The sequence below is a fragment of the Balaenoptera physalus genome, assembly GCF_965194825.1.
Source record: "Balaenoptera physalus genome assembly, chromosome: 1".
NCBI classification, from domain to species: domain Eukaryota; kingdom Metazoa; phylum Chordata; class Mammalia; order Artiodactyla; family Balaenopteridae; genus Balaenoptera; species Balaenoptera physalus.
Genome location: NC_138882.1, coordinates 59,699,115 through 59,706,290, shown reverse-complemented (window position 1 = coordinate 59,706,290; position 7,176 = coordinate 59,699,115).

Here is a 7,176-nt window from a genome sequence, read left to right as displayed (position 1 = left end):
GACTATATGGAAAGAAGCACCACCTATATAAAACAAGAATTGACTGCAGCAACCTTAATACACTAGGGCAGCGGTACAATTCATAATAGGTGAGGTAGCTTTTGTCAAAGAAAATGTTTTGAAATCTCTTGGCTGTGAAGCATGCTCTCTGTCCACCCATCTACCACCCCTAATTGTTAGGTCTCTTTGAGGAGAGAGCTAACACAGCGAGCCAAATTGCACTTCATAGGAAACCCAACAGGATTTTACGGTTTAGAGACTGCCACTCTACACAAAATATTTTGAAAAAGCAAGAGACTAGAGCATCTGGTTGCAAACTGGAGCTAAGCATTCCCTGGGCCTGCAAAAATCAACTGATGGACTTTTGAGACCACATCTAACATTCAGTTAAGTTGATACCTGCACTGAACTGTTATACAGACTCTTTTCATTAATTCCCAAACTTTTAGTAAAACTCTGCTGCAAATTCTTTTTAATATTTATTTTATTTACTTAGTTAAGTTTTTTGGGGGGTGCTGTGTTGGGTCTTCATTGCAGCATGCGGGCTTCTCTCTAGTTGTGGCATGCAGGTTTTTTCTCTCTCTAGTTATGGCACATGGCTCCAGGGTGCATGGGCTCTGTAGTTGTGGCATGCAGGCTCCAGAGCATGTGGGCTCCGTAGTTTGCAGGCTTTCTCGTTGAGGCACAAGCTCAGTAGTTGTGGCGTGAGCTCAGTAGTTGTGGCGTGCAGGCTTACTTGCCCCATGGCATGTGGGATCTTAGTTCCCCGACTGGGGATCGAACCCACGTCCCCTGCATTGTAAGGTGGGTTCTTTACCACTGGACCACCAGGGAAGTTCCATCGCTGCAAATATTTTATAAATAGTCCTGGGGAGTGGGAGATTGCAAGGAGCAAAAGGAAATATATAATATTTCATGCCAAAATTGATATGGGCAGGCAGAAAAAATAGCCATGTCCAGAATTAGGTTTAGAGTAGGGAGGTTTGCTGCAGTACTGAATGATCAAGAGAATATAGATTTAGTCACTTCCCCTCACCCACCAAAGACATTTTAACCATGAGAACTACACCAGATTTCCTACTGTTTCTGTGATGGAGATAGAACCAGTCCATTCAATAATGAAATAAAAGGTGAATGGAGAAAGCTGGAGAACTTAGAACATGTGAATTTCATTAGCCCTTGTCTCATATACTACTATTGTCTGTTTATAAGTAAGTTCAGGGAGTGATTTAGTCCATCATGATGTGGGCTCCAGAGTCATACCGCTGGTATTCAAATCCTGGCTCTGCCACTTACTGGTTGTATGGGCCTGGCAAGTTATTTAACCTCTCCACACCTTACCTTTATCACTATCTAAGCGGGGATAATAATAGCACCCATCTCTCTCATAGGGTTATTGTAAGGGCTATATTTATTATATACAGCATATGATTTACCAGGCAAATTCAGGGTTGACATCAGTCTTGTGTCATATCCTTAATGTCTTGTACAGTGTTGGGCACATAATACATACTCTGTAAATATGGGTAGAGCTCATTAATATATTAATATATTAATTTATCATTCCCTCTGCCTGATATATTCTCCCACTTCTCTCCATGTGAGAAAATCCTTCCCCATCTTTTGTTTTGTTTTGGGTCTCAGGTATAACATCACTAGTCCATGGAAAGCTATCTTACTCTTTTTTTTCATCTCCAATCCACATTCTCATTCCCTTGATCCCCACAAGGACTCACTGTAATATATCCAAAATATGTCTATGTGTATCTTTAAAAGTTATATATATATAATTTTTCTACTTAAATAGTTACATTATATGTACATTAGAAATGTGATGAATATTTTACATTAATATACATATATATTGGAAAAAATACAGTGTTGCTTTGGGTATGTATGTGTTTTAAATTTACTTACATAAATCTCAGAATGAATTTTCTTCTACACTCAGGGGAAAGCACGCAAAACACCTCCCAAGATGGATAAATTTGTAAGGCTATGGCAGAATGTCAAACTCCCAATTGGGAAGCCAAGAAGAGGTTTTCGGCAAAGGTGTTCAAAGGACGTGAATGGAGAGAAATGGAGGCTGGAAAGAAAGAGTAAGACATGAAGGGACATCTAACCAAGGGGCCTAAAGCTTTAAAAAATATGTGTGGATATATGCTTAGACATAAAATGCTCTACTGGAGGCATTAAACATTGCTCTCAGGTTCTCTGATATTCAATGCTTGCAAAAGGGAATCAAATAATACAAAGTGCAAGGGTTGCTGAGAAAACATATGTCATGCCTCTAGGCCCTGCACTGAGAGCCAGCAAGACTCAGGCCAGGGCCTGCCCAGATCTGCTGTGAGTAGCACATTCCCTCATTATTTTTGCTTAGGGTTTTACAGGCTCAGAATCCAGAATTACTTAAATTGCACAGAATCTACCTGGAGTAGAGCCAGACCAGACAAATTGCTTCTTCCTTTGGAACAAAGACTTGGAGGCCCCACTCAAGTACTTCCTGTTTTTATTTCTCAGGAAGAGCTTTGCCTATCTGAAGGACCATTTATTCTTGAAGTAGAGTGTTGCCAACCAAAATACCTCTTTGGAAGGTTTACAGTAGCTCATAAAGATGTTGCATGGGTGTTCTTTCATGGGCTGATGTACATTTATAGCCCAAGAGCTGGACCACAAATACAAACAAGTATAGAACATTGCCCTACCTATTTCCTACCTTCCTTTCCTACAAGGACACCAAACTTTCTGCTGAAGATTTCCATCCAGAGTCAATTTTGAGGTTTCAAGCCAATGGTATAGCTTCCAGTCAAGCAAACAGTGGCAGACTCTAAGCCCTCAAGGCCAATCCATAGGCCCATTGTCCAGGGCTGCATTGTCATCACATCCAATCTTATTAATTCCTCTTAAGAAAATTATCAGACACTAATTTGGGATGCATAAAGAATTTCCTTCAGATTCATTACTCAGCATTTGAGGATACAATCCAATTAATGATGTTACAGGGCTCTCGTCTTTTGGAAAAATAAACAATTCCCCAAGAAATGCATAGAGGGAAATCCTGGAAAATGGACAGAAGTTTATGCATTAAAATGGAAATGTACAGAATACACTTTATTCTCAAGTGCACATGGAACATTCTCCAGAATAGATCACATCTTGGGTCAAAAATTAAGCCTAAGTAAATGTAAGAAAACTGAAATTGTATCAAGCATCTTTTCCTACCACAATGCAATGAGACTAAATAGCAGTTACAGGAAAAAACTGTAAAAAACACGAACACATGGAGGCTAAACAACACGCTACTAAATAACCAAGAGATCACTGAAGAAATCAAAAAATACCTTAAAAAAAATGACAATGAAAACACGACGACCCAAAACCTATGGGATTAGCAAAAGCAATTCTAAGAGGGAAATTTATAACAATACAATCCTACCTCAAGAAACTAGAGAAATCTCAAATAAACAACCTAACCTTACACCTAAAGCAATTAGAGAAAGAAGAACAAAAAAAAAAGAAAAAAACAAAGTTAACAGAAGGAAAGAAATCATAAAGATCAGATCAGAAATAAATGAAACAGAAATGAAGGAAACAAGAGCAAAGATCAATAAAACTAAAAGCTGGTTCTTTGAGAAGATAAACAAAATTGATAAACCATTAGCCAGACTCATCGACAAAAAAGGGAGAAGACTCAAATCAACAGAATTAGAAATGAAAAGGAGAAGTAACAACTGACATTGCAGAAATACAAAGGATCATAAGAGATTACTACAAGCAACTATATGCCAATGAAATGGACAAACACGAAGAAATGGACAAATTCTTAGAAAAGCACAACCTTCCAAGACTGAACCAGGAAGAAACAGAAATTATAAACAGACCAATCACAAGCACTGAAATCAAAATTGTGATTAGAAATCTTCCAACAAACAAAAGCCAAGCACCAGATGGCTTCACAGGTGAATTCTATCAAATATTTAAAGAAGAGCTAACACTTATCCTTCTCAAACTCTTCCAAAATATAGCAGAGGGAGGAACACTCCCAAACTCATTCTACGAGGCCACCATCACCCTGATACCAAAACCAGACAAAGATGTCACAGAAAAAGAAAACTACAGGCTAATATCACTGATGAACATAGATGCAAAAATCCGCAACAAAAGACTAGCAAACAGAATCCAACAGCACATTAAAAGGATCATACACCATGATCAAGTGGGGTTTATCCCAGGAATGCAAGGATTCTTCAATATACACAAATCAATCAATGTGATAAACCATTAAACAAATTGAAGGATAAAAACCATATGATAATCTCAATAGATGCAGGAAAAGCTTTCAACAAAATTCAACACCCATTTATGATAAAACTCTCCAGAAAGTAGGCATAGAGGGAACTTACCTCAACATAATAAAGGCCATATACAACAAACCCACAACCAACATCATTCTCAATGGTGAAAAACTGAAACCATTTCCACTAAGATCAGGAACAAGACAAGGTTGTCCACTCTCACCACTAGTATTCAACATAGTTTTGGAAGTTTTAGCCACGGCAATTAGAGAAGAAAAAGAAATAAAAGGAATACAAATCAGAAAAGAAGAAGTAAAACCGTCACTGTTTGCAGATGACATGATACTATACATAAAAAATCCTACAGATGACACCAGAAAACTACTAGAGCTAATCAATGAATTTGGCAAAGTAGCAGGATACAAAATTAATGCATAGAAATCTCTTGCATTCCTATACACTAATGATGAAAAATCTGAAAGAGAAATTAAGGAAACACTCCCATTTAACATTGCAACAAAAAGAATAAAATACCTAGGAATAAACCTACCTAAGGAGGCAAAAGACCCATATGCAGAAAACTATAAGACACTGATGAAACAAATCAAAGATGACACAAACAGATGGAGAGATATATCATGTTCTTGGATTGGAAGAATCAACATTGTGAAAATGACTATACTACCCAAAGCAATCTACAGATTCAATGCAATCACTATCAAATTACCAATGGCATTTTCCCCAGAACTAGAACACAAAATTTTACAATTTGTATGGAAACACAAAAGACCCTGAATAGCCAAAGCAATCTTGAGAAAGAAAAACGGAGCTGGAAGAATCATGCTCCCTGACTTCAGACTATACTACAAAACTACAGTAATCAAGATAGTATGGTACTGGCACAAAAACAGAAATATAGATCAATGGAACAGGATAGAAAGCCCAGAGAAAAACCCATGCACATATGGTCACCTTATCTTTGATAAAGGAGGCAAGAATATACAATGGAGAAAAGACAGCCTCTTCAATAAGTGGTGCTGGGAAAACTGGACAGGTACATGTAAAAGTATGAAATTAGAACTCTTCATAACACCATACACAAAAATAAACTCAAAATGAATTAAAGACCTAAATGTAAGGCCAGACTCTATAAAACTCTTAGAGGAAAACATAAGGCAAAACACTCTATGACATAAATCACAGCAGGATCCTTTTTGATCCACCTCCTAAAATAATGGAAATAAAAACAAAAATAAACAAATGGGACCTAATGAAACTTAAAACCTTTTGCACAGCAAAGGAAACCTTAAAAAAAATGAAAAGACCACCCTCAGAATGGGAGAAAATATTTGCAAACGAATCAACTGACAAGGGATTAATCTCCAAAATATACAAACAGCTCATGCAACTCAGTATCAAAGAAACAAACAACCCAATCAAAAAATGGGTGGAATACTTCCTTATAAATGTTGGATATTGTTATAACCCATATGTACTTTAATCAGAGGAATAATAGGACTTTGGTATAGAGGGAAGAAAGTCAGAAATGGGGAGGGAGAGCATATGGGAATTCATTTGATTACAGGGTGGGCACTAAGGAGAGTACTGAGCAAACCAAATCATAGTTGAAGAGGATATGGCAGACTCACTTGATCTGTTCTGCCAATAATATCTAAGTATAAGCTAGTGGACTGAAGCAGAGCAGCAGGGATTTCAGATGGTGGTATTCTTATAGTCAGGCCAGTGGTAGCAGCAGGATTTGAATGCAGCATTTTCCAGTTTAAAGCAAAATCCAGCTAAAAGCATTAAGGGTCAGGGTCCAATACTACGAAGTCATATGGTACCAGTTATCAGAACTTATTTAATGGACAAAAACTGCTTTTTTTCATTTTCATTTTGATAAATTAATCAGTTTAAAATTAAATGTTACTCTATTAAATCTAGCTTCTCATTAAAACTTTTATAAACTTTAGCTAGTTATTGAGGTATTATTCCAGTTATCAACTTATGAGCTCTTTGTATAATATAGTCAGCCTTTTTATATTTGCTGAAAATATTTTCCCAGTCTTTTATTTAAATATATAAGTATATTATTTGCAACATGGAGAATTTGTATGTATACATTAAGTTAATGTTTCTTCTTTAATATACTGATCCCTTCAAGAAGTATTGCTTACAATGTACATCCACTTGTTGGTATGATAGAGTATCTTGCAGTAGACCAACATTCCTGTTGAGAACAGTGGAAGGAGATTTTTTAAATGCATATGACTTCTGTGTATTTTCTGCTCAATTTTCCTGTAAACCTAAAACTTCACTAAAAAAGTCTGTTAATTTTTAAAAATGTGTTTAAAAAAAAAAATGGGTGGAAAACCTAAATAGACATTTCTCCAAAGACATACAGATGGCCAACAAACACATGAAAAGATGCTCAACATCACTAATCATTAGAGAAATGAAAATCAAATCCACAGTGAGGTATCACCTCACACCAGTTAGAATGGGCATCATCAAAAAATCTACAAACAATAAATGCTGGAGAGGGTGTGGAGAAAAGGGAACCCTCCTGCACTATTGGTGGGAACGTAAATTGTTATAGCCACTATGGAGAACAGTATGGAGATTCCTTTAAAAACTAAAAATAGAACTACCATATGACCCAGCAATCCCACTACTGGGCATATACCCTGAGAAAACCATAATCCACAAAGATACATGTACCACAATATTCATTGCAGCACTATTTACAATAGCCAGGACATGGAAACAACCTAAATGTCCATCAAGAGATGAATGGATAAAGATGTGGCACATATATACAATGGAATATTACTCAGCCATAAAAAGGAACGAAATTGAGTTATTTATAGTGAGGTGGATG